Source organism: Otolemur garnettii, unplaced genomic scaffold (assembly GCF_000181295.1).
Source record: "Otolemur garnettii isolate 467f Iridium unplaced genomic scaffold, OtoGar3 scaffold00321, whole genome shotgun sequence".
Classification (NCBI taxonomy): domain Eukaryota; kingdom Metazoa; phylum Chordata; class Mammalia; order Primates; family Galagidae; genus Otolemur; species Otolemur garnettii.
Window position 1 is genome coordinate 395437 of NW_003852716.1, and position 6316 is coordinate 401752.

The following is a 6316-nucleotide window of genomic DNA, read 5'->3' on the forward strand; positions in this document are numbered from 1 at the left end:
GCCTCCCAAGTAGCTGGGACCACAGGCGCCCGCCACAATGCCCGGCTATTTTTTGGTTGCAGCCGTCATTGCTGTTTGGCGGGTCCAGGCTGGGGATTCGAACCGCCACCTTAGGTGTACGTGGCTGGTGCCTTAGCCAGTTGAGCTATAGGCGCCGAGCCTATACTCTACTCTTAATAGATATGACATATACCCTTTCAAAATGCACCATATGTGAGATCAGTGGAAACTTCCACTTTGACCCTGCTGCTCAGTCCCAATCTCTGGGCTCTGTTCAAAGTGACTTGTTCACTCACCCAAGATCTCCCAAAATAACTCGACCAAGTCCCCAAGTCCAAAAAACCCCTAGAGGGATGCTTCTGGTCAAAGCCCATAATCTTGAGGTGCCTGGAGTCTTCTCTCCCTTATCTCACCATGCCCAGTTTCAAAAAAGCTGTTTCTCCTCCACCTTCTTGCTCCTGTCCTCTGAATATTTTATTTTTAAGGAAAATAAACAGGGGTGGAGTCTTCAGACAGCTGGCGCACTGGTCCCTGAACATCCTGCTTCAATCATGGCTTGTGGTCTGGTCACCAGCAATATGAATCTCAAACCTGGGGAGTGCCTCAGAGTATGGGGCGAGGTGGCCCCTGACGCCAAGAGCTTTGTGCTGAACCTGAGCAAAGACAGTAACAACCTGTGCCTGCATTTCAACCCCCACTTCGATGCCCACGGGGATGCCAATACTATCCTGTGCAACAGCAAGGATGGCGAGGCCTGGGGGGTTGAGCAGTGGAAGGCTGCCTTTCCCTTCCAGCCTGGAAGTGTCGTGGAGGTGTGCATCAGCTTTGACCCAGGCCGACCTGACTGTCAAGCTGCCAGATGGTTACACATTCAAGTTCCCTAACCGCCTCAACCCGGAGGCCATCAACTACATGGCAGCTGATGGTGACTTCAAGATCAAGTGCGTGAGGCAGCACCTGTGGCTCAAAGGAGTAGGGCGTTGGCTCCATATGCCAGAGGTGGCGGGTCCAAACCCAGCCCCTGCCAAAAACTGCAAAAAATAGAAAATAACAATAAAAATAATAAACATTTAAAAAAAAATCAAGTGTGTGGCCTTTGATTGAAGTCAGCTTGCCCATGACCTCCAATAAAGGCAGCTGCCCCTGCTCTTCCTGGGAAAAAAAAAAGAAAAAGAAAAAGAATGGTTCTGATTAATCCTATCTTTGCCTAGCTAAGGCACTTTCATGACTTCTTGCCCACATTCATACCATGTTTGACTGAGACAGTCTTGTGAGCCCAGATTCATTCTATCTCCTGTGGCACAAAGAGCAAAAGGCACTCCCCTGCCTCTCCTGATCACTGGCCTGAGACAGAGATGTAGGTCTTAGTTCTCTAAAAGGATAAGGGGGTAAGCCAGGTTCAGTAGCTCACACCTGTAATCCTAGCACACTGGGAGGCTGAAGGGGGTGGATGGCTGAAGCTCACAAGTTTGATACTAGCCTGAGCAAAAGAGAGACCCTGTCTCTACTAATAATAGAAAAAAAAACTGATGGAAGCAGATAGTTTGAACCCAAGGTTGGAAGTTGCTATGAGCTATGACGCCATGGCACTCTACCCAGGTTGACAGCTTGAGAATCTGTCTCAAAAATAAATAAATAAATAAATAAATACACAAATAAATAAACAAAAGGATAAGGGGGTCATTGCCATATTGTTTCCTCTGTTCAGGAGAGGGACAAAAGCAGCTGCCTTCCCACCAGGTCAGTGGCCCTCTTTCTGTCTTCATTGCACCCAGACAGGCTAGCCAGGAGTTCCTGGGGCATCCTCCATGTGGCCCAGAGACTACAGCACTTTGGAGGCCTGAAGGGATGCATGTGCCTCAGGGCATTCAGATGAGGGCTAAGAAGAATCCCTTGGATTGGCTATTGGAAGGTATCTACTGAAAAGGTAACTCATTTTCTTTCTGGCCAGTGACCTGCTCATCCAACCCCTCCTTCAGATTACTTTGTGCCACCTAGGGCACATGCTGTTGTAATCCTAAAGCAGTATCTGTTAAACTTCTCATACTCCTTTAAGGAACCTGGCATTCTGATGAAATGCTTTCCCTCCTCACCTGAGTGAATCTTCTCAACAACCATAGGAGATAATGATGCTTGAATTGAACACTTAAGGGTTCTGAAGTCAAAGTTCCTGAGATTAATAGTGGCAGCAACATCATCACTTTCTAAAGTAATTCTCCCTGGAGATGGTGGTATTGGGAAGAGTTAACTTATGAACAAGTATGTAACTAATAAGTTTGATATCCAGCTCTTCCATACAATAGGTGTGGAATTTTTAAATAAACATTTGGAGGTGGATGGACATTTGGTTCCCATGCAAATTTAGGACACAGCCTGTCAAGAGTGATTCTGAAGTCTGAGGACACCATTTTACAGGGGTTATGACTATTGCCTGCTTACTTTTAGTGTTGATATGTTGGTGCCCACTGTGGCACCCCATCACCATGTGAATAAAAACAGCCAAGACACAGATTAAAGGTACATGCCTGCAAGAGGTGGGCTTCCCATCTGTTCTCTGAGAGCCCCAAGAAACCTCTCTCTTGGCCTCTTATTGAAGCCTCAAACCACAGAAATGGGGGCCCAGGTGCTAGGATCACATGTTTAATGGTTGCTAAGTGCTCTTATCCTGTTGCCCTACAAATGTTACAAAGTATAACACTTGGTTGCTAACGAGCTACCAATCTTATCTCATTAATGTATGCAGCTGCTTGAAGGCTTGTCTCTGAGCTGCATACATCTCCATGCCAACTATAAAATTGTCTCACTCCCAGCGCCTTCTTGACCAGCCAGTGGCTGCTTCTATAAACCTGGTGCTCAGTCTCCTACATTAATGATTCACAAAGCTTCGAGAACTTAAGTAACTGGAAGAAAGAATTCATATGTTATACAGATGTGAAAGAGCCCAAAAGCTTTCCTTTTGTGATTTTGGGTAATAAGATTGACATACATGAACAGTAGGAGTCTACAGAAGTCCAGGCCTGATACAGGGACAACGGTTAACTATCCTCACCTTGAAACAAGTGTAAAAGCTGCCACAAATGTCACAGCAGCCTTTGAGGAAGCAGTTTGGAGAGTTCTTATACCGAAGATAGGCCAGATCACTTGATTCAGACAGACACCATCAATCTTCAATGATCTTGTTGTTGATTATTAAAGAGATCATCAATACATTCTAATTGACTCACATGTATAAACAAAATTGACATAGGGAAGGAAGAAGAGAGAATTAGCATTTGCAGCAATGTGTCATCTACTAATAAAAGTAAACTAATATATATTGATACTTCATTAGTTGGTGGGAGAAGGGACACATCCACTCACAGAGGAATCTATTTACTCAATAATGGCACCTTATATTTATAAATTATAACGGTTGTCTAATAATGTTTCTTTAAATGTTAAGATACAGAGCTAATAAAAGATGAGGAAGAGTTTAATTATAATTAAAACAAAAACCTTGACTATTCTAGAAGTTATTCTTGGATTGTTTTCCTGTGAAATTGGAAAACTACCTTTTATGTGTGTATATTTTTATGTAATAAACATTATATTCTTGGTTCAGGGAAAAACTTTCCTAAAGCAATAATGTTAGATATTAAAGATTAAAATCTAATGCATTTTTTAAAAGGTAAGGGGATTTTTTAGAGACAGAAAACATTTTTATCCTTTTATCATGGCATCTTCTCTGTTACATATTCCCAACTATCAATTTTTTTTTGAGGGCACTCCACAGAGCCACAATTTATTAGTTCTCACTCCATCACAGTGCACCTGATACAGTGAGCAGCATCTTCCGCATTGGGAAATGGGGCCCCAGATAAGGTAGGTGACCCAAAGTCACCCAGCCAGTAAGTGGCAGAGCCACAGTTTAAATCTTGGTTTACTAGTTCATCAGGTTCAACAGCAAATCCCTTAGAGCCATGCACCAACACAGAAGCAGAGGTGTTCTGCTTTCCTATCCAGTTGTCACCCTGTCTGCCTTCACATGCTCAGCCTCATGCCTTCTGGAGATGGTGTACTGTCCCTGTGGCATCTCATCCCCCTTCCCTGGGGGGCTGATGGTTCTCCCCTCACCATTACTTACCTTCCTAAAAAAAACCTCATACATCTCCACCTACTATCCTCATCTTTTTTGCAGCATAAAGTTCATCCTTCTCAGTCTGACATTCAAGGCTCTTCCACATATTCTACTGTTCTGCCTTCACTCGTGCTGTGTGCCCTACTGAAAATACCCTCACCTGTCTTTCACCAACGTCCACCCTGAGTCACATGTCCTGTATTTTGCCACCACTTCCTCAACAGAAGCCCTCTCTGATCTCTGATAGCACCAAGACAATGCCATGCCACTATGGACTTGCTCAGATTTCCTCTTTGGTAGCTCGGCAGATAAAAGCATAGGCACAGGAGCTCTAGCCCTTGAGTCAGCCAGCAGCAAATGACCTGCCAGCGGCAAGTTCAGAGAGAGAGACTGGGGACAACCCTACTTTCCCTCTTATGCCTTGCCATGATAGACTCTAGGTTGTACCAGGCTTGTGCCTATCCGGAAACAAATCATCATGTGTCACATAACATTTCTGTCAATAATGAGGCATATATACTATAGCAGCGGCCCCATTAAGATTATAATGGAGCTGGAGAGCAGCCTTGTGCAGCTGTCGCCATGTTGTCAGTCGCCACCTGCTCGGGGCCGTTCACACCCGTCCTGTCGGCTATGTCCTGCGGGTGGCGGGTGCACTGCAGTCTCTGGTGCAGGCCGTGGTGCCCGCCACCCCAGAGCCGCCCGTGTTGGACCCAAAGCGGCCCTTCCTGTGCCGGGAGTCACTGGGCAACCAGGCCACGGCCAGGCCTCTGGTCGCCTCCATGGGCCTCAAGGTCCCCACTTCTGTTTGCTATTCCCACACAGACGTTAGAGTGCCAGACTTCTCTAATTATCGTCAAGCTTAAGTTTTAGATAGTACAAAAATCTTCAAAGGAGAGCAACGAAGCTAGAAAAGGGTTCTCCTATCTGGTAACTGCAACCACTACTGTGGGCGTAGCCTACACTGCCAAGAACGCCGTCACCCAGTTCGGCTCCAGCATGAGTGTGTGGGCTGATTTGCTGGTGATGTCCAAGTTCGAGATCAAGCTGTCTGATATTCCAGAAGGCAAGAACATGGCTTTCAAGTGGAGAGGCAAACTCCTGTTTGTGCGCCATAGAACCCAGAAGGAGACTGAACAGGAGGCTGCAGTGGAAGTATCCCAGCTGAGGGACCACAGTATGATTTAGAGGGAGTGAAGAAGCCTGAGTAGGTCATCCTGATCTGTGTCTCCACGCATCTCGGCTGTGTTCCTATTGCAAATGCAGGAGATTACGGTGGTTATTACTGTCCTTGCCATGGTTCACACTACGAAGCATCAGGCAGAATCAGGAAGGGGCCTGCCCCTCTCAACCTTGAAGTTCCTACGTATAAATTCACCAGTGACAACCTGGTGATCGTTGGTTAAGGACGTGGACTCAGCTCAGCTGCATTCAGTCTTTGTGTCACCCTTGTATTTGAGAGCAAAACTTCTGTACTTAGAATTGGTTGATGTGAGATATTTAAGAATTGCTGATAATGTATTTCCAAAGATTAACATGAAGTAAATTGAATTTAATGTTGAATACTTCAAGCATTCAGTTAATAAAAAGAAATTTAAAAAAAGCATTCAGTTAATAAAGCCACTGTTAAACATTGCTAAGCCCAGCCATACCCTCAAAAGGTGCAATGTCTGATAGCTAATTCCAATTAAAAATTACAGCCTGGTGTACAAAGCATCTGTGGAATCTATAATTGACTTTCTCAATATTTTCTTTCCCAAATATTATTTTCCTGATTTGCTTCAAGGACACAGATTCTACACAGCTCATTATTCAATGATATAAAACTAGCCGGTTACCTCCCACATCCTCGAAGGTGTTTATGGGATTGGCAGAAACAGTAGTACCCAGCTAGTCCTTTTTTCACAGGACTTTGTCTGAGTCTTGGCTGTATGTTTTCCACCTGCCGTATGATCTGTGTGCTACCCATGTGACCTACTGAATATAATCCATGGGAGCCAATATAGTCTAAGTTTGTCTCCAGGTCTTGTGAGCTGGTTTTCTGTTTAAGTGACAGGCCAGGAAATTGTCTTCAATCCCAGTGGCTTTAAGTTGCTATTTACAGTTCTTAGTTTTAAGTGGCGATGGTCTGATGTGTCTGAGAGGAGCTTTCCAAGACAGGAGTGCTCTCTGCTATGTCTCTCACTTAGCCGGTGACTG

At 44.9% G+C, this 6316-nt stretch overlaps 2 pseudogenes; both read left to right on the forward strand.

Annotated features, from left to right (window-relative positions):
- The first annotated feature begins 551 nt into the window (after positions 1-551).
- On the forward strand, positions 552-3174 carry LOC100945756 (annotated as a pseudogene).
- A 1525-nt stretch (positions 3175-4699) lies between these two features.
- Positions 4700-5523, forward strand: LOC100943528 (annotated as a pseudogene).
- The last annotated feature ends 793 nt before the right edge of the window (positions 5524-6316 follow it).